At 37.0% G+C, this 21,164-nt stretch overlaps 1 long non-coding RNA gene across 3 annotated transcripts in view; it reads right to left on the reverse strand.

The window, feature by feature from the left end:
* Window positions 1-21,164, reverse strand: part of LOC136041949 (uncharacterized) — a 155,341-nt gene that overhangs the window by 106,672 nt on the left and 27,505 nt on the right. For 2 of the 3 annotated variants that reach the window (XR_010621136.1, XR_010621135.1), the window contains exons 2-3: window positions 17,882-17,984; window positions 9,753-9,842 (exon numbers count right to left, since the gene is read on the reverse strand). This is a non-coding gene — a long non-coding RNA (uncharacterized LOC136041949). The remainder of the gene's footprint in view (window positions 1-9,752; window positions 9,843-17,881; window positions 17,985-21,164) is intronic. The other variant, XR_010621137.1, reaches the window with a different exon arrangement.

The following is a 21,164-nucleotide window of genomic DNA, read 5'->3' on the forward strand; positions in this document are numbered from 1 at the left end:
TATCAACAGCAACCGCGCTACATCTGCTCACTTTGTTCAAGTTTTTAGCATTGATACAATAGACAACCATTTATAGATCGCGAGTTCCGAAACACGGATTCATAAATTGTTCAAAAACGTATTTAATGACTTCGCGAATTAAAAACAAAAATAAAACAATCTGTCTTCAAACCAACCGGTTCCACATAGACAGCAAGATTGTATTACAAGATTTGTTCTCGGTCTATAAGGTTCTCTAGCAAGAGGATGTCGTCTGCATAATCAAAGTCACTGATATAGAAGCTAGGGCTTACTTAGATGTCAGTAATACAATGCATGGCACGCTTTATTACCCAATCAGTGGCGAATTTAAAAAGCATAAGAAACAGAACACAGCCCTGCTTCAACCCAGAATCGATGTCGAAGAGTACGGATAATTCTCCGTCTACTTGTACACAGACAGTAGCACGGTGATAGTATGCCTGAATCAGACGTGTCATATTATGAGGGACTGCATCTTTCTGCAGGTATTTTAGAAGACCACACTGCCTTTCCATGACGTGCGAAGGACGGTTCGACTAGGGATAAATCCGTTTATTAGACAGTGAAAACAATGATGAAAATTCTGGATATTTCGATCAAATATACAGTGACCGTCGTTAGCAGATAAACTGCTGATGATAACTTTACCTGCTGGTGACGGTCGCTGTATATATGATCGAAATATCCAGAATTGTTATCATTGTTTTTCACTGTCTAATAGGAAGATTTATCCCTAATTGAACTGTTATTTGTAAGACCTCTTTTCTCCATCATAACCCACATGCCATCACGAACAATTGAGTCAAATTCCACTATAAAATCGATACAGATGGCTACTGTGATCTGGTTAAGCTCTAGAGTCCATCGGAACAAGAAGAGTTGTTCGACGCAGCCCATTCCAGGTGGAAAGCCCAAATGGTTTGGGTGTGTGGTGGTGTCCCCGATTTAGCTGAAATGGTTCAGGAGAACCATGGCGAACATCTTTGCAGCAACTCATATGAGCGAGATATACTCTGGTAGTTCTTGCGTTCAGCCTTAACTTTCCAGTAATCCAGGAGTAGCTCTTGTTCAAAATTTTTAAAGCAGTTTTAGGAGTTGCAGTGCGAGAAGCCTTGGGCTATAATCATAACACAATAAGAAAATTCAATCTCGAAAAAGGCGGACATAAATCACATTAATGAAATCTGGGCCATACAACGAGATATTCAATCTCTCTGTTTGGAGACTCGCTTATGATCCGTGGTCAATCTTACACTGCCTCATTCACACATATAGGCATGCTGTATCTTTTTCGACTCCCGGTAATTTAGGAACCATTCAGAAATTTGATTCTAAATGACCAAATATTAATCATTTGAAAACGAAAATGATCATCCTATATATGAGGGGGGACTACCATTCCATTAAGCACCGGCTCTTCTTTCTGAAATTAAACTTTTTTACATCAAGAGCAGGGACGACAAGAGAGGTCACGGGCCTGCGGGCTGAGCAATCCTAGAGTCCCTATTTTCCAGATTCTTTTTTTTCAAGTACACAATGCAATATCCAACTCGGGACTTATTAAAAACGAACTATAAGACTAGTGTCCTATATCTCTTTATGACTGTTATTAATAAATTTTTTTATGTATATATAAGAGCATAAAAGTTTTTATTCAAAAGTTTTACTTACGTACACAATAAAACGTGCAAGTCAGGGCGAATAAAAAACAAACTATAAAATTATTTTAGCTTTTTTATTATAATTTTTATAGAAAATTTTACAACCGACTTTTTTATTCAAAAATGTAAAAAACGTATACTAGATCTTCACGGCTCAAAATGGCGGAAAGCCTTAAAACGAGCTCAAAGCAGTTTCTGGTTGTAGGAATAATGGGCCACTAAAGATAATATTTAATACAGATTATCTAAAGATAATATAGGCTTTTTCAATATACCTACTGCGACTCCGAATCTACAAGCTCGACTTCATAGCCCTGTTTTAAAGCTTCATTTAAATAAATTTAATAAGTTATAACTGATTCAGACTCTAGCGCCGACTTCAGACATTTTTAATATATCGACTCTATCTCCGACTTTATTCGGAAAATTCACTAAAACTCTGACTCCGTCTCCGCAGTCCGTGATTATTAAGTCAGCAATTTAAAGTACTAGTGCTGTTTCTGAGGGTCAAGAAAGTTTTGAGGGAAACCAGACCACCACCCCCCATATTCCTTTTTGCCTTTCATAACCGAGGTCCCCAAATGCCATCGTATCACAATTTCAACATAGCTATTTTACTCGAAACATTTTAAAGGTAAACAATTATGTCTCCACGGGAACCTAACCCAACTATCACCAGAGACAAGGACCTCAGATTCTACAAATGGCCCTTTCTTCATAGATACAGTTTAGTAGAAAAAGTAGGAATGTTGTGAGCTATCTTATTAAAACTAGAATCATGCAGGAGATTTGATTCTTATGAACGGCAACGAAAACTAAGCCCTTGCCCCCTCCAAAATTGCCCTCCGCACCGAAAGTTTTATCAGCAAAGTAGATGTTTTCCATCTTGTTTAAACTGGAATAGTGCAACGATTTTCCATCTGAATGATTAGAGGCACGGAGTGGGCCCATGGTGCTTATAAAGGGGGGAGGGGGTTAGCTCGTTTTAGGCTTTATATTGTGTTTACTCAGGCTTGATCGGATGTAACCAGATGAAGTGAGATATAGAAATAGGGGGCCATTAATAAGAGAAACTGAGGTTCTAATTCTCTTTTAGGCAGCAACAGAGATTGCGCAGCTATGTGCCAATTCCCGCCATTTTTGACACATGAAACTATTATGTATATTTTTTACACTCTTGATAGAAAACAAGTTAAACTTTAGCTTCAACAGCGAGCTCTTAGAGAGGGGACTGCCCCCCCCCCCCTATATCGGAAGACGTTTAAGGTTTAACTCTTTAATCAAATCCAAAAACAATATTTTTTTTTTAGGTAAAAGTACTAATTAACCTGCAGCTTAAGGAGTAGTGAGTAAGGGTTAGCCGGAGAAGCGAATTCTTTTTTTGACCCAACATAGAAGCAAATCCAAAATGAAACATCATTTTCATTCAAAAAAAGTGATAACCAGATCCAAATCCAAAATCTGGTACAAATTCAAAAATTAGCGATAAATTTGACTCCTCTCAAGCCCTAGCTTCAAGATTGTTGAAATAATACAATCAGTTGCGGGGTCTAACATTCTATTGGCTGTTAAGCGGGTCACTCAATACAACGAATTAACCAATAGTCGATTTTGTCCCGCTTTTCTTTTTTCTAAGGGTTTGTTAGTTATATCAGTTCTAACGGACCCATGCGTTCTATATAACCACAATTCTGAAAGAAATGTTTTACTGCCCCAACGAAGAATCAGTACGGGGGTGCCAAAACACGGGGAAAGGGGCGAAGATTTTTCGTCCAAGTTTATAATTAAGGTACAAAATTTTGTTTCCGAAATCTAAAATCCCCCTCACCTAATTGGCATCGGTACTACAGAAGGGTACCCACCGAGGGATGTTCAAGTCACTTTAGTGAGTGTCACTCGAAAACCCTTCAACTCAACAAATTAACGACAATAAACATTGACATGTATGGTACAATGCTGATTTCGAATGTAATCATGCATAAATAAAAATAAATATAAAAGAAATCTTGCACAACAGGTAGCCTACCATAATTTTTGTTTCTCATTTCTTCAGCGATTCCCGTAGTTTCATCAAACACTTCGTGGTAATGAACTGTAGTAAGTAACTCAATAGTAACCGAAACTCTAAAAACGAATTTTGATACCACTTGACATATAAAAAGAATTGGGATTTTAGGCTGGTTTCAGATATATAGGTTCCGACAAGTTTAATCGTACCCATCAAATGTTACGAACCTGAGAAAATTTATCTGATTTTTGAAAAAGGGGGAAACACCCCATAAAAAAATAGAATCTCAATGAAAATCACACCATTAGATACAGCGTATCAGATAATCCTATTGTAGAAGTTTCAAGCGCCTATCTGAAAAACTATAAAATTTTTAATTTTCTGCCAGAAGAAAGATCACGGATACGTGTTTATTTTTTTTCTCTCAGGGGTAATCCCAGGACCCCTTCCCACGCCCCTTTTTCTCAAAGTCACCCAATCAAAATTTTGAGATAGTGTGGTCAAATATGACTCTGAAGCATGGGCGCTCCAAAAGCAGATGAAAATTTACTAGATGTTTTCCAGAGAAATTGCCTACGGATTGTTCTGGGTACCCGGCTGACCGACCGTATTTCAAACAGTAGGTTGCACGAAAAATGTGGTTCAATCCTGTTTTCTAGGGCTATAATGAAAGAAAGGTTGAGATGGCTAGGCCACGTTCTGCGGATGAAGGATGACAGATTGCCAAAGATTGTCCTTTTTGGCCAACCGTCTGGGGCTACACGGAAAGCAGGTCGTCCTTGTCTGGGTTGGGAGGATGTCATAAATAAAGATTTAAAGGAAATGGGAAATTCCTGGGAGGGTGTAAAGAGGGGGCCTTGAATATATTAGGTTGGAGGAGGAGCGTGCGTAGCTGTGTTGGCCTCAGGCGGCTTGATGCTGCAGTGAGTTATTATTATTTGTAGTAGTAGTAGTATTTTATTCAACATAGTTGAAAGGCCAAAGAACTATGCCTTTGGGGGTATCCTAACCCTCTCACAGCCCCTGGGGATAGGTCTTTAAGTTAATAGCGACGAAGACCACACTCTTTTTTTAGGTAGGTAACTTTATCAAAAAAAAAAAAAAATACTACAAACTTTCATTCATCAAATAAAAAACAAAACAAAAAACAACAAGAACAGGGGATTCTTTTCGTAAGACAGTGGAATTCTAATTTGAATGAGTATTTTAGCCCTTGGACATCTGTAGTCCTCAGCAAAACATAAATATATAGAAGAAAAAAGACTTACAACAATATACCACCAATAAAACTAAAACGATTTTTTTTAAACAGTCCCGGTGTCCTTACTTCAGTGAAGTTCAACCATGACGGATAGATTTGGTCAGGTCCATTGGAAGAAAAAAGGTGTAAGGGAGGGGGTTGGGTTGCCCTCTCGTAACTTTTGACTCTTAAAAGGGAACGAGATTACTAGTCAAATGAGCTGTTTTTAGAAAAAGACCCGATTAACATCAAAGCCTTATGGTGTTCATGACCTTTATTTTTCTCTGGTCTAAAACTTAGTAACAGAAGAAAATTAATTAAAAAAACCAAAATAATTTTACATAAGAGATAACCATTCACAAGCAGTATATAGAGCTATCCTCCCATTGGCGCTGCAAATGGGAAGATATTAGGGAGTTTGGATTAATGCTAGGGGTTGGACGGGGTTGGCTGTGCACAACATTCCCGTGGTGACCCTGTTTTCACTAGTTTTAGTGCACAACTAAAAAAAACAAATAAAACATCGAAACGTTATTGCATTTGTTACCTTTAGTTTTCTACTGTCTAAAACTTAGAAACAGAAAAAAATTAATTTTAAAAACTAAGATAACTTTACACAAGAGTTAGCCATTCACAAACAGTATGTAGAGCTATCCTTCCATTTGCACTGCAAATGGGACAACCTTCCCGTGGTAATTCTGTTTTCATTAATCCTAGTGCACAACTAAAAAAACAATAAAACATCGAAACCTTACAACCTTTATGACCTTCAGTTTTCTATCGTCTAAAACTCAGTAACAGAAAAAAAATTAATTTAAAAACTAAAATAACTTTACACAAGACATAACCATTCACAAACAGTACATAAAGCTATCCCTCCATTTGCGCTTTAACAGAAAAAAATTTATTTAAAAAAAAATAAATAACTTTACATAAAAGATAACCACTCACAAGTAGTAGGAGCTATCCTCCCGTTTGTGCTGCAAATGCGAGGATACCAGGGGCTCGGATGTAATGCTAGGGGGTGTGTCATTTGAGTACCCTCCAAAATTTATACGACCACCTCTCTCATAAAAACCTTATATGCCCCACAGCATAAGCTAAAGCCCTTCCCCAGACTATTGGGGGGGGTGTATGTTGACCCCGAAGTTTTTATTATCTGATCGTTGGAACTCTTCAAACAAACTAGCCATATCAAAATTTTTATCGGATGCATTTGGGAAAAAAGGTGTATGTGTGTGGTGGGGGGTGTTGGATAACCTCCGATACCTTTTGACTCATTCAAAGGTAACTAGAACTTTCAATTTCCAATCAAATCAGCCACTTCTGAAGTTTATACGACCACTTCCATAAAAACCTTATATGCCCCGGGGCATAACCTAAAACACATACCCCCAGGCGCTGGGTGTTTCTGTCAACCTCAGAGTTCTTATTGTCTGATTTTTGAATTTTTTTTAACAAAATGGCTATCTCAAAACCTTTATCGGATGGGTTAGGGGGAAAAGGGCGTGAGAGGGTCTAATCACCCTTCCATCTTTTGACTCTTTAAAAGTGAACTAGAACTTTTAGTTTCTAAAAGTTGATACGAACCCTCCCTGAAGTTTATGCAAGTATCCCTTCTAAAAAAACCATATACACCCCCAGGGCATAACTTACAACACCTGTCCGCGGGCGTGGGGGGTTCTGTCGACCCCGGAATTCTAATATTTTTTCTAATAAAATTTTTAACAAAATAGTCATCACAAAATGTTTATTCGATGGGTCTGGGGAAAAGAGGCATGGAGGGGGAATGGGCTAGCTGGCCTCTTATCTCTTTTGACTCTGAAAACGTGAACTAGAACTTTAAATTTCCAATTAAATTACTGAATTTTATACGCGCATCCCTTCTATAAGAACCACATTTGCCCCCAGGGCATAACTTACAACGCCTGCCTCCCGGGCCCTGGGGGTTTGTGTCGACAGCGGATTTTTTGTTATCTGACCTTTGAACTATTTTTGACAAAATGGCTATCTCAAAATTTTTTTCTTGTGCAGTCCGGGGAAAAAGGGCGTGGATGGAGGAAGATAATTGCCCTCTGATTACTTTTGACTCTTGAAAAGTGAGCTAGAACTTTCAATTTCCAATCAAATGAGCCCTCTCTAAAGTTTGTAAGAGGATCCTTTCCATAAGAACCATAAATGTCCCCAGGATATAACTTAAAACACCTGCCCCCGGGCCCTGGGGGGTTGTGTCAACACCGGAGTTTTTGTTATCTGATGTCTGAACTATTTTTTTTAATGGCTATCTCAAAATTTTATCGGATGGATTTGGGGGAAAAGGGCGTAGGGGGGGGGGGGGTAATTCCCCTTATATCTCTTTTGACTCTTTAAAAGTGAGCTAGTTGCCCTCCAATCTCTTTTGGCTCTTAAAAAGTGAACAAGAGCTTTCACTTTCCAAACAAATTAGCCCTCTCTGAAGTAGCCTATATACGAGCATCCTTTCCGTAAGAACCATATATACCCCAGGACATGACTTACAACGCCTATACTCCCGGGTCCTGGGGGGGGGGTTGTGTCGACACCAAGATTTTTGTTCTCTAACAGTTTAAATATTTTTAACAAAATGGCTATTTAGAATTTTTATCTGATGCATTTGGGGGGGAAAGGGCATAGAGGGGGGCGAGTTGTCCTCCGATTTCCTTTGACTCTTAAAAAGTTAACTAGACCTTTCATTTTCCAAACAAATGAGCCATCTCTGAAGTTTATTGGAGCATCCCTTCCATAAGAACCATATATACCGCCAGGGCATAACTTAGAACGCCTGCCCCTGGCCCCCGAGGGGTTTTGTCGACACAGGAAATTATATTATCTGACCCTTAAACTATTTTCAGTAAAATGGCTTTCTAAAAAAGAATTATCTACTCCATTTGGAGGGAAAAGGGCGTGTGGGAGGCTAGCCGACTTCCGATCACTTTTGACTCTTAAAAAGTCAACTACAATTTTCAATTTCCAGTAGAATAAGCCTCATGCGTTTGGGACAGAAATGGCACGGGAAGGGCAGTTACCCTTCGATCTCTTTCGACTCTGAAAGAGTGAACTAGAACTTTTAATTTCTAATCAAATGTCAGCCCTCTCTGAAGTTTATATGAACATCCCATCTATAAGAACCACATTTGCCCCCAGGATATAACTTACAACGCCTATCCCCAGACCTTAGGGGGTTGTGTCGACCTCGGAGTTTTGTTTTATGATTTTTGAACTATTTTTAACAAAATGACTACCTCAAAATTGTATCGGATGTATTTGGGGGAAAAGGGCGAAGGGGGAGGCTAGCTGCCTTCCAATAACTTTTGAATCTTAAAAAGTGATCTAGAACTTTCAATTTTCTATTAAATGAGCCCTCTCCGAAGTTTATACCAGCATCCCTTCCATAAGAACCTTATATGTCCCGAGGGCGTATCTAACAACGGCTGCCTTCGGGCCCTGGGGGCTGTGTCGACACCAGAGTTTTTGTTATCTGACTTGAACTATTTTTAACAAAATGGCTATCTGAAAATGTTTATCTGACGCATTTGGGGAAAAAAGAGTGTAGGGGGGGGGGGCTAGTTGCCCTCCAATCTCTTGAATACTGAAGAAGTGAATTAGAACATTTAATTTCTAATCAAATAAGCCGTCTCTGAAGTTTATACAAGTATCCCTTCTATTAAAACAATATTTGTCCCCAGGGCGAAATTTACAACGCCTGCCCCCGTGCCCTGGGGGGTTATGTCAACCTTGGAGTTTCTGTTACAGGATTTTTGAACAATTTTTAACAAAATGGCTACCTCAAAATTTTTATCGGATGTATTTGGCGAAAAAGGTCGTAGGCTGTGGGGGGGGGGGCTAGTTGCCCTCCGATCACTTTTGACTCTAAAAAGAGCCCTAGAACTCTCGATTTCTAATCGAAAGAGCTCCCTTTGAAGTTTATACGACGATTCCTTCCATATGAAGTGCCTCTGGGAAAAAATAAATAAATAATTTATAAATAATAGAACATTGGAGCCGTATTGCCTTTACTATAGGCAACGCTATGGCATGATAACATAAAAAAAAATATCCACTTAGATTTTGAAAATACTCTTAATTTTTCTTCATTAAAAATTTTGCCCCTCCCTACATTTTCGTATATGGGCGCCACTCCACCCTTTGGTTCCTGGGGATCCTGGTTAAGACACCCTATAATGAGGCAGCACTTCTAAATGCTAAATACTTTGATCTGTCTAAACAAAACCTCGTCAGAAAAAAGCTTATATTTGACTACTAAAGTTAGAACACAAAACAAAAAAAAAAAAAAACAAATTTGGGGGAATACGTAAGAAAAAATAAATAAAAAGGAAGGCAAAAATGTATCTACATCTGTTAAAACACAAATTATATTCTGTATATATAGCAGTGTGTAAAGTTATAGATTCAAATTGGCAATATGCAAGCAATATGTAATTTTTTAAAATTTATTATTTTATGAATCTGTTTGGTAAATTATCAATTTATGCTTATATTGTGAAAAACAGTGCAAAAAGTCGTACAAACAATACCGTATGATTCCAGGGGAAATGTGTAGAGACGTAAATAGGTTCTCCGAACCCCAGGGGCTCTGTTAGTTTTGTGCCCCCTTGCCCCTAGCAACATAACGGGGCTTATTTTCCTGAATTACATAGTATAATAATTACATAAATGGCATTCGAACAGGTGCTGTAATCTGGGGCAAGTGTGCCCCTTACCTCTTCTAGCCATGCCATTACAAATGCGGCAGAAGACCGAAAGTTTGAGTAAGTTTCTAATGCATAAATTGGTGATAACTTACCAAAATACTCTGACGTAGCAACTGATTAATCTTAAGAACTGTCTTCATAGTTTCACTTAGAAGGTATTCTCCAACTAGATAATCTTGATCCTAGAAAAGTAAAACAAAACTGTTAATATTTCTTCGAAGCTGTGCCTGAAACTATAACCAGAATTTTTGAAACAAGAATTTCGGAAGAAAAGAAGGTGAAGCAGAATGTAAGAAGAAACAATTTCTGGCCCCACCGGTCTAAATAAAGAGAGAAGGTTTGTGATTTTTTATTAAAACTTGTTCCCACAGGGTAGAGAATACCAGGGGAGGATCCGTGGGAGCCGGGGGGAACCCCACTCGTCACAATTTTCTGGAGCCATTATTCCTTTTTTAAAATAAACTTGTAAACTGATCAATTATTAGCACTCTTGTCGCATTGGCCCCTCCCCCAAGATTTTTCTCTAGATCCGCCTTTGAAGGGTACAATTACTAACAGGGTATAAAACTTACAGGGTTAATTAAAACCATGATACATATAAATGAATGAGCTATTTATCAACGCCTTGATGTTACACAATAAAAAAAGGATAAAGATCCTCCAGAGCCATTGCTGGCCCATAGGGCGTCAAATCGACGTTTCAGTTGCTGGGTGTTTTTTTAAGGGACAAGTAGCAAGCTTTTCGCCCAACCTTGCTGCGGGGGGAACGAACCCTGGGCCCCGTATTGCCAAGCAGAGCATCAATCGACTGTGCTACAACAGGTTGTTGTTACACAATGCTATGAAAAAATTCGCATATTTTACAAATTTGAGTAAACACACCTTTTTACGTAGGTATCAGATAATACATTTGAAAAATAGCCGGACTTGAAATTATTTTGCATTTACCAGCTTCAGCGCACACTCATCAATATAAGTGTTAGCCTACTCCAGTTCTACTCTCATATTCCAAATTTCTTATCTTTTTTATAGCTCAATATCCATTTTCTCCACATTTAGACGAGGAGGTTTAATCTTCAAAGCCTCTCCCCGCACCACTCCCCCAAATAAAAACTCTTAATTTCTCCCTCATCTAAAATTGTTTGCTTTGCACCCATCCAAGCAACTAAAACCTAAACCGAACCACTATATGGAAAGAGGGTGGCTTTGAACCCACGAAGTCTCATGGAATCAATGAATTTTCTATATTTCCATATGATTATCATACAATAGATCTGTTTACACTGGTCTATGAAATTTACCCCCTTTTCTCTGCCTTAGAGAAAAATTCCAACAAAAATACACAGACAAAAGAATCTTCAAATCGCACGGGTAATGTTGCAAAATATGGTTGCCAAGACACGGCCTCTTAACAGTTGTGCCAGTTCACTAAAATGCAGGGGGAGGGTCAAATACTCTTTTATTTTTATGAAGATAAAAAAACGAATTTTTTCTAAATCTAGGGGGAGAACTTTCGATTTCTTTTAACGAAAAATTCTAGAAAAGTGTTTTTTTTCAAAATTTAGGAGGTGACTACCTCCTCTCCCCCGAACCTAATTGGCATAGTTTCCTCTTAAGAATGGAGAAATAAATATAAAAAACAAGATTTTTTAACTGAAAGTAAGGAGTGACATTAAAACTTAACAGAAATTACTCCGCATATGAAAGGGGCTGTTCTATCCTCAGCGCCATATTCTTTCAAACAGTTCGTGGTAACGAACTGTAGTAAGGAGCGACCCGGCTCAACAGTAACCAAAACTCTAAAAAATGGAATTTTGATACCAATAGCTACATCAAAAGAATCGCATTTTAATGCTGGTTTTAAATATATAAGTTTCATCAAGTTTAGTCTTACCCATCAAAAGTTACGAGCCTGAGAAAATTTGCTTTATTTTAGAAAATAGGGGGAAACGCCCCCTAAAAGTCATAGAATCTTAACGAAAATCACACCATCAGATTCAGCGTATCAGAGAACCCTACTGTAGAAGTTTCGAGCTCCTATCTACAAAAATGTGGAATTTTACATTTTTTGCCAGAAGGCAGATCACGGATGCGTGTTTATTTGTTTTTTTGTTTTTTTGTTTTTTTGTTGTTTTTTTTTCCCAGGGGTGATCGTATCGACCCAGTTGTCCTAGAATGTTGCAAGAGGACTCATTCTAACGGAAATGAAAAGTTCTAGTGCCCTTTTTAAGTGACCAAAAAAATTGGAGGGCACCTAGGCCCCCTCCCACGCTAATTATTTTCCCAAAGTCAACGGATCAAAATTCTGAGATAGCCATTTTATTCAGCGTAGTCGAAAAACCTTATAACTATGTCTTTGGGGACGACTTACTCCTCCGCAGTCCCCGTGAGAGGGGCAACAAGTTACAAACTTTGACCTGTGCTTACATATAGTAATGGTTATTGGGAAGTATACAGGCGTTTTCAGGAGGATTTTTTTGGTTTGGGGGAGGGGTTGAGAAGAGGGGGATATGCAGGGGGAACTTTCCTTCGAGAATTTGTAATGGGAGAAGAAAATTTCCCTGAAGGGAGAGCAGGATTTACTAGCATTACTTAAAAAAAAAACAATTAAAAAATAAAAGTGAAAAAGCTTTTTCAGCTGGAAGTAAGGAACAGCAATAAAACTTAAAACAAACAGAAATTATTACCCATATGAGGGGCTCACCTCCTTCTAATACCTCGCTCTTTACGCTAAAGTATTTTCGGTAATTTCAACTACTTATTCTACGGCTTTTGTGATTCAGGGGGTCATTCTTAATGAACTGGGATAAAATTTAAGCTTTAGTGTAAAGAGCGAGGTACTGACGATGGGGCGAATCCCCTCATATATGTAATAAAAACATGAGAATACAAAAGTTCTTTACGTAAGCTAATTTATAAGTTACGTAAATCTTTTACCAATAAAAAGATTCGTAAAAAATTAAAAGTTCTAGTTGCCTTTTTAATTAACCAAAAAATCGGGGGGCAACTAGGCTTCGTCCCCCGCTCTTTTTTTCTCAAAATCATTCGATCAAAATTATGAGAAAGCAATTTAGCCAAAAAAAAAAAAATATGCAAATTTCGTTTTGATTATTCCTCTGCGGAGAGCCAAAATCAAAACATGCATTGATTCAAAAACGTTCAGAAATTAAATAAAAAAAAACAAGTTTTTTCAACTGAAAGTAAGGAGTGACATCAAAACTTAAAACGCACAGAAATTACTTCGTATATGAAAGAGGCTGCTTCCTCATCAACGCCCCGCTCTTTACGCTAAAGTTTTTTACTGTTTTAGAAAGAAGAATTGAGAGAAAGATCAAACTTTAGCGTAAAGAGCGGGGCGTTGATGAGGAAGCAGCCTCTTTCATATACGAAGTAATTTCTGTGCATTTTAAGTTTTGATGTCACTCCTTACTTTCAGTTGAAAAAACTTGTTTTTTTTATTTAATACTCTAAAGTTTGACTCTTTCTCTCAACTCTACTTTTTAAAACAGTAAAAAAACTTTAAGGTAAAGAACAGGGATTACAGTGGGGTTCTCTAACAAATTTCTACAGAGGGGTTCTCTGATACGCTGAATCTGATGGTGTGATTTTCGTTAAGATGCAATGACTTTTAGAGGGTATTTCCCCCTATTTTCGAAAATAAGGCAAATTTTCTCAGACTCGTAACTTTTGATGGGTCTAAACTTGATGAAACTTATATATTTAAAATCAGCATTAAAATGCGATTCTTTTGATGTAACTATTGGCATAGAAATTCCGTTTTTTAGAGTTTCGGTTACTATTGAGCCGTGTCGCTCCTTACTGCAGTTCGTTACCACGAACTGTTTGATAAGAGATCTCATTTTCTCCGTTGAAACTACTTCAAGAATACTCTGAAGAGTACCTAGGAAAGACGAGATCTCGAATAAACCCGTATAATAATGCTTAACAAAAATGAGGTCTAAATACAATAGTCAAATAACTTGGATGCTCAGGCCTTGTGTTCAGAATCACAGAATCTAGTCAGCACCATAACACGGATTCTATTTGAGGGGAAATCTAACTTGTTTCAAGGGAAGGGTTCAAGTATGAAATATGTTTTAATAGCCACTAAATTAAAGAAAAATACAACCTTTTCCCGTTTCAAGGGGATGTCTATACCCCCTCACCTTCTACCCTGCCCCTAGCTGCACTAATTAATATGTATTATATAAGTCCATTTCGAGTCACCTTATCAGGGGGTGAACAGAAGACAGAAAGGATGGAAGTAAAGCTGCATAACGAATCGTTATTGCCGAACCAATGGCGTATCAAGGCTTTTTGTTCGGGGGGGGGGGAGGTAACAGAAAAACTTTAAAAACACACCCAAAATTTGATTATAGCCTACGTACTTTTGGTTACGTTTTTACGTAGCCAAAGTTTCAGACCAAATTTAGGAGGAGGGGAGTTCAAACGTAGTACCCTCTAGATATGAATTTGTGCAAAACCAATTTCCATCAACAGGACGAATTAGATTCCTATTTTGCTGCCAAATTTTGAAAAAAAAAAAACTTGGCTAAAATAATAGAAGCGTAGACATGAATTAGCCAGTAATATTTTTAGCTTTTATTTTCTTTTTGATCGAGAAGCCAAATAAAAATTGTATAATAGCTAAATCCAGCAGAGGAGTGAAAGGAAGCAGGGTCAGGGTAGGGTCCTCGAAAAATGAAGGGGCTATCATAATGATCAGGGAGGCATCGCTTGTCTTCAGGGGCTACGAGCTCCAAAGGGGCTACGAGTTTTTATTACATAATTAATATTAGTATTTTACAGAATAAATGTGACGACACAAAAACAGCAGTCAAAAAAAGAAGTATATGAATACGAAAAGCGAAATTAAATGTATAGTCTGCAGCATTTATTCTTAAATAACTACCCTCCCGATAAGAACCTATTTTAAAGGATTCTAATTCAGTTAAACATAACCAGGCGGTATATTCAAATTACTTCCGCCATATGCAAACTCAATAAGCCCTTTTCTCAAACTGTCAACGATATCGACGTGCATAAGGCAAACGGGTATCATAGTTATAAACCCATTTAACAAACCCCTGATATGCAAAAACTGCAAGAATTCAGCTCGTATAATAGCTTCAACTAGTAACCGAACATCTGGTTAGCCTTTATTCTTAAATCTTGCACGATATTTTATTATTTAAATGACATATCTTGAGATTGTGTGTTTCGCCCATAACCCTTTCTTTAAAAACTGACTTGAGAATACTCCCTCGATTTTTTCGATGGAACCTGTATATGAAATCCGTCACTTAAACAAAAATACAGAGATGCTATCATGGGAACGACAGTCTCAAATTTGCCAAAGTGTGAGATAGCCGCCGTGGAAACGAGAAGACATTTGATAGAACGTCCAGCCAGGAATAGACACCGGCTTGAGATAGTTCTCAATATTAATTTCAAGCTGAGGGTATATTAAGAAAGCCCATATACAAGGTTGCGTGTTTGTTTTTTGGGTGGGGAGGAAGATTTACACAAAAGCATTAAAAATTTGTTTATATGTATTTTTTTATGTTTGTGTTCATATGTATTTTTGTTGCATTTTTACGAGTCAGATAGAAATTTCGGAGGGGAGGGGACTCAAACCCCCTTTTCACGCTTCCTGGATACGAACTTGATATCAGGGGAAGGATATGTTGGGTAACTGGGGAGATATATGACAACAGTGGGGAGCCAAATCTATCAACGAATCCTAAACCGCAAATTAAACCTAATAATTTTAAGGTGGGGAGGCAACGGCCTTCAAGGCCTTCAGCCTCGATCCAATTTTGCGGGTCAGCCCTAATGTATAATTAATTTAAAATAGTAGTGACAACTTGAATAACTGTGACTAGTCCTTCGAAAAGGGTAAAAATCACGAAGTTCTCCATCCACGGGATAAAGTGACGCAAAAGAGAGCAAGAAAGATTACTATCCAGTAATTATGGGGTGAAAACTGTGCCTTATTTTCATTGGCTAATATCTGTAATGTATATTCATAAGCTGGTTAGGTGGGAATTTAGACAACCATAGACGTCTTAAAAAATTAAGAAAACCCAGGGACTCAATTTTTACTGCAGAAGATGTTTAATGCAGGTATGTAATTTTAATACTTAGCGGGCGTCAAATCTCAAACAGTGCGTGTGGTACTGAACTGTCCGAACTGTACATAAGGAGCGACGCGGCTCAATAGCAACCGAAACTCTAAAAACAGAGTTCTAATATCAATAGATGTATCAGAAGTATCGAATTATCATGCTCATTCCAAATATATAAGATTCTTTAAGTTTAGTGCTACCCATCAAAAGCTACTAGTTTGACAAAATTTCCTGATTTTTGAAATAGGGGAAAAACACTCCCTAAAAGTCAAGGAACCTGAATGAAAATCACACCGTAAGATACAACCTGGCACGTATACAGGGGGGGGCCACCCGAAATTTTTCAAAATGTTTAATTTCCCCATGGTTTCTTGGGCTTTCTGGCAAAAGTAGAACATTTTTTAAGAATCTAGATACATGTATCAAGCTTTTTTGGGGGTGATTTTACAGCATGCAATTATCTGATCAAGTCTCTGCCCAATTATTAACCCATTTTCTGTCTAACTTTTTACCCTCTTTGAAGTAATTAGCGATTGTACTGTTATTTTGTTTTGTAAAAAGAGTTTGCTTTCCACAGCAAAATAGAGTTATCCTTGATATTATGACGTTTTCAGGATAAAGTACAGCTTTTAATGGATCAATTTTGGAAACTATCATTTTTCATTAAAATCGACGTTTTTACAATAGAAGAACTACCCCCACAGCACCCACATTGCACTATTAACCCTAAAATTTCCCTTTCAGTGGGATATAATAGATTAATCACTGGTTCTAAATCACTATGAACATAACCTGAGTCTAAAACGTACTTTTGAGGCCTCAGTCCCCTTCCCTCATCCGCTACAATACAACTGATTAATGTTAATCTGTATTTTCCGATATACGTGCTTTTTGCATTTATTTAGTTACTATAAAAAGTGCTACTTTATACCTGCTGTTTCGAAGGTTTTGGCCCCCCCCCCGAAATAAATTCCTGCGTACGTGCCTGGATTCAACGTACCCGAGAATCTTATTGTACAAGTTTCAAGCTCCCATCTGCCAAAATCTGGAATTTTGTATTTTTAGCCAGAAGAAAGATGACGGATGTGTGTTTATTTGTGTGTCGGTTTACTTTCCCCAGGGATGATCGTATCGAACCAATAGTCCTAGAATATCGCAAAAAGGGCTCATTCGAACGGAGATTAAAAGTTCAAGTGAAAAATGTTTTCGTTTAATGTCCTTGGTAATTTCAAAAATATAATTCTAGAAAGAGAACAACACGACCCTTAAAAGAACTAGGCCCCCTCCCTGTCCCTTTTTTCCAACAATCATCTTATCAAAATTTTCCGACGGTTATCTTGTTCATCATTGTTGTAAGACCCAATAACTATGCCTTTGGATAGAACATGACCCTTCACAGCCCCAGGGGAAAGGTCTTTGAAATATAAAATTTGTCCATTGCTTAGGCAAAGTAGTTGCTATTGGGAAGTATATATACATTTTAGGGAGGGTGGGGGGGGCAAATTTTCTTATAGATGTTTTTCCACGAGGGATTTTTCCATGGGGAGAGAGGTTTCCAGGGAGAAAAATTGTCAGGGGAAATTATACAATGGGGAAATTTGCCAGAATTTCTATACAAAATACTTTTTATATGTCTTGCTTTCTCTTTTCCGTCTCAATTTTACGCGTGGTGTTCTTAAGGGTAATTGTCCAGGGTAAATTTTCACCAGAATTGATTAGTGGAGAGCAGTGGTTCTCAAACTTATTTATACACTGTACCCTTTTTACCCGCAATGCATTCCAGGTACCTTTTCTTAGTTACCGGTACTAAGTAAATTGTAGCTAAATATATAAAGAAAATTACCAGTTCTAGAGTTAAAAGCCTGTTTTATTTTCTGTTAGCCGGCCGCTTACCCCCAAAAATTGTTACGTGCCCCCAAGGGGCACGCTTATACAGTTTGAGAACCACTGTTCCAGAGGATATTTCCGCGGGGGAGGGGATTTTTCCGTGGAGGTGGACCTAGGTTTCCTGGCATTATTTAAAAAACGATCAGAAATTTAATATAAAAAACAAGTTATTTCCACTGAAAGTAAGAAGCAACATTAAAACTTACAACAAACAGAAATCATTGCGCATATGAAGGGATTACCACCTCCTCAATACCTCGCTCTTTACGCTAAAGTTTGAATAGTGTCCCAATTCTTTAAGAACGACTCCTGAAACACAAGGTTCGTTTAATTAGAACAATAAGAAGCTTTTTTTTTAACTACTAAGAACTATTTTGTTGTATTTCAAGCATAATTCTTAGAAATATTATTCTTAGAAATTATTAGAAATTATTCTTATTATTCTTAGAAATTATTCTTTTAATTATTATTTATTCTTTTAATTATTATTATTATTATTTATTATTATTATTTTATTTTAATTATTTAATTTTAATTTAATTTAATTTAATTTTAATTTTGATTTAATTTTTATTTTAATTTTATTTAATTATTATTTATTCTTTTAATTATTAATTATTCTTAGAAATTATTCTTAGAAATTCTTAGAAATATATGTTCGATTTCTACATCGATATTGCTGTCGAGCTCGCACGAGCATTTGACAAACTTTCAACATAATTCTAAGAAAAACACATAAAAGGAAAACTGCTAAGGTCTCCTGATATCGATTGGATATGGCCGCATACGTAAGACAAAATAAAGTAGAGATCTGAAAATTTTCCAAGGGTGAGCAAATAAAATGTTCCCAGGGGATGGGAGAGGGCTGAGAACTGAAAGAGCTTTTTATACCGAAAAAGCATTAAGTCTTTTCTAAGTGTGAGAAAACTTGTAACTATTTGTAAACCTTTCAGCAACCCTCTGCAAAAACCTATTACTTTCGCAAAAACTTAATTTCATGGTTGCCCCCCTTAGGAACTATCTCATCGTCGTTCCGTTAATGGTCGTCCCCTTAGAGGCAATCTAGACAAGAACGGACCGTAGTCCAAAGTAACCATCAACTATTGTTAACTATGGTAACTATTATTTCGATTGTTGTTAAGAATATAAGTCAGTTCCAGAAAGAAGCTTGTGGGAATTTCACAAACAGCCTAAAAACTACATAAAGGTGTTGGATCGAAATTAAAGCTACACCATAAGAATCACCATAGCCAAAAACCTCGTTTAAGAGAATTAAATTTCTTCGTCTTTAGCAACAAGAAAAATCACTTTTTGTCTTCTTTTTTCGTCACTGCTAGTGGGGCACTTCAACATCAGACAGTGATGTTTAAGGAGTCCTTTGAAAGCTTATTTTTACATCTACGTGTTTTTGTAATTAACAAAACATCATATCAAAATGAAATGAAATTTTTGACAGAACTGTATCGGCATAAACAAGATAATATAATGCACGAATCTTATGGCAAGATAATATAACATACGTGCATGTTATATGCACGTATATATGTTATATATGTTATGGAGCAGCACATCCATTGTGCTGCTCCAGAAGGCAGACTTGTACCCAGGACTATAAAGTGAACAACCTTAATTTATATGATGTAGAGACAGAAATGAAGGCAAACTCGAAAACACAAAATCATTGGCAGACATTGCACAGATCAATAAGCCAGCATTCATAGAAGCATACCCATGGTTTTGCCTCAAATCAATATTGAACGAATACATGAATCCAGCATTCATCAAAAAGTTGCTTATATGGGGGTACGATGTAATATTTGAGTAACTCTTCTGCCTTATTCTCTGGGATTAGAAAGGCTAGAAGGCTACAAGAAAAACAAGAAGAAGAAAAAAGAAAGAAAAAAGTTGGATAGCGTGGTTTCAAATAAAAAAAAAATCTTGTTGATTAAATAAATCACTAATATAATTGTCAATCGACATACTGAAATTCAGAACTTTTAAACCAGTCACATGACAAGAAGTTGTCACAAAGTTGTTGTTATTTCTGTAATAAAATAGATATTTTTGCGCTATGTTTATGGGTGCTATTTTATAAGTTATGCTTATGAATTATGTTATTATTTAGGTCATGTTTTGTGAGTTTTTTTTTAGTTATGTGCAAAAAAAAAACAGCGATGATTTACTGATTTTCATTAGAAGTGTAATTTTTATATTTTTCAGTTTTCTTTCCATACTCCTCTGTGTACATCTTTTGTATGTAAAGAGGGTATAAATAAATTGTTATTATTATTATTATTATTATTATTATTATTATTATTATTAAAGCAAAAGACAAATAAACAACCACAAAGTAAGCGCATTCTTTAATAATAGTTGGCTCAACGTGCGATTTATGTAATACTCTGTGTACAATAGGAGGCGAGAATAGAGGCGCAGAAGTTAAAAAAATACGTAGATATGCAGACAGAGAATGAAGAAATACGCAGAAACGAAGGCAAACACAAAAACTCAAAATCGTGTAATTCATTGGCTGACATTGAACACGTTAATGAATCATCAACCAGTTCGTGGTAACGAACTGTAGTAAGGAGCGACCCGGCTCAATAGTAAACGAAACTCTAAAAAACGAAATTTTGATGCTGAAAGATACATCAAAAGAATCGAATTTTCACGCTGATTCTAAATATATAAGTTTCAATTATATTTAGTTTCATATATTAAATATATATTTAGTCTTTGTCATCAAAAGTTACGAGCCTGAGAAAATTTGCCTTATTTTGGAAAATAGGGAGAAACATCCCCTAAAAGTCATAGAATCTTAACGAAAATCACACCATCGCATTCGGCGTATCAGAGAACCATAGAGAAAAAATTTCAAGCTCATATGTAAAAAATGTGGAATTTCGTATTTTTTGCCAGAAGACAAATCACGGGTGCGTGTTTATTTGTTTTTTTCCAGGGGTCATCGTATCGACCAAGTCGTCCTAGAGTGTCGCACGAGGGCTCATTCTTACGGAAATGAAAAGTTCTAGTGTCTTTTTTAAGTGATCAAAAAAATTGGAGGGCACCTAGGCCCCCTCCCATGCTCATTTTTTTCCAAAAGTCAACGGATTAAAATTTCGAGATAGCCATTTTGTTCCACATAGTCGAAAACCATAATAACTATGTCTTTGGGAATGACTTACTCCCCCACAATCCCTGGGGGAGGGGCTGCAATTTACAAACTTTGACCAGTGTTTACATATAGTAATGGTTATTGGGAAGTGTTCAGTCGTTTTCAGGGGGATTTTTTTAGTTTGCGGGGGTGGGGTTGATGGGAGGGGGCTATTATTACGCATATGAGGGGTTCTAAAATACTTTAGCATAAAGAGCGAGGTATTTAGGAGGAGATAAATACCTCGCTCTTTGTGGTAAAGTATTTTTAGTAATTTCAACTATTTATTCTACGGCCTTTTTGATTCAGGGGTCATTCTTAAAGAATTAGGACAA

The sequence above is a fragment of the Artemia franciscana genome, unplaced genomic scaffold, assembly GCF_032884065.1.
Source record: "Artemia franciscana unplaced genomic scaffold, ASM3288406v1 PGA_scaffold_52, whole genome shotgun sequence".
NCBI lineage: Eukaryota > Metazoa > Arthropoda > Branchiopoda > Anostraca > Artemiidae > Artemia > Artemia franciscana.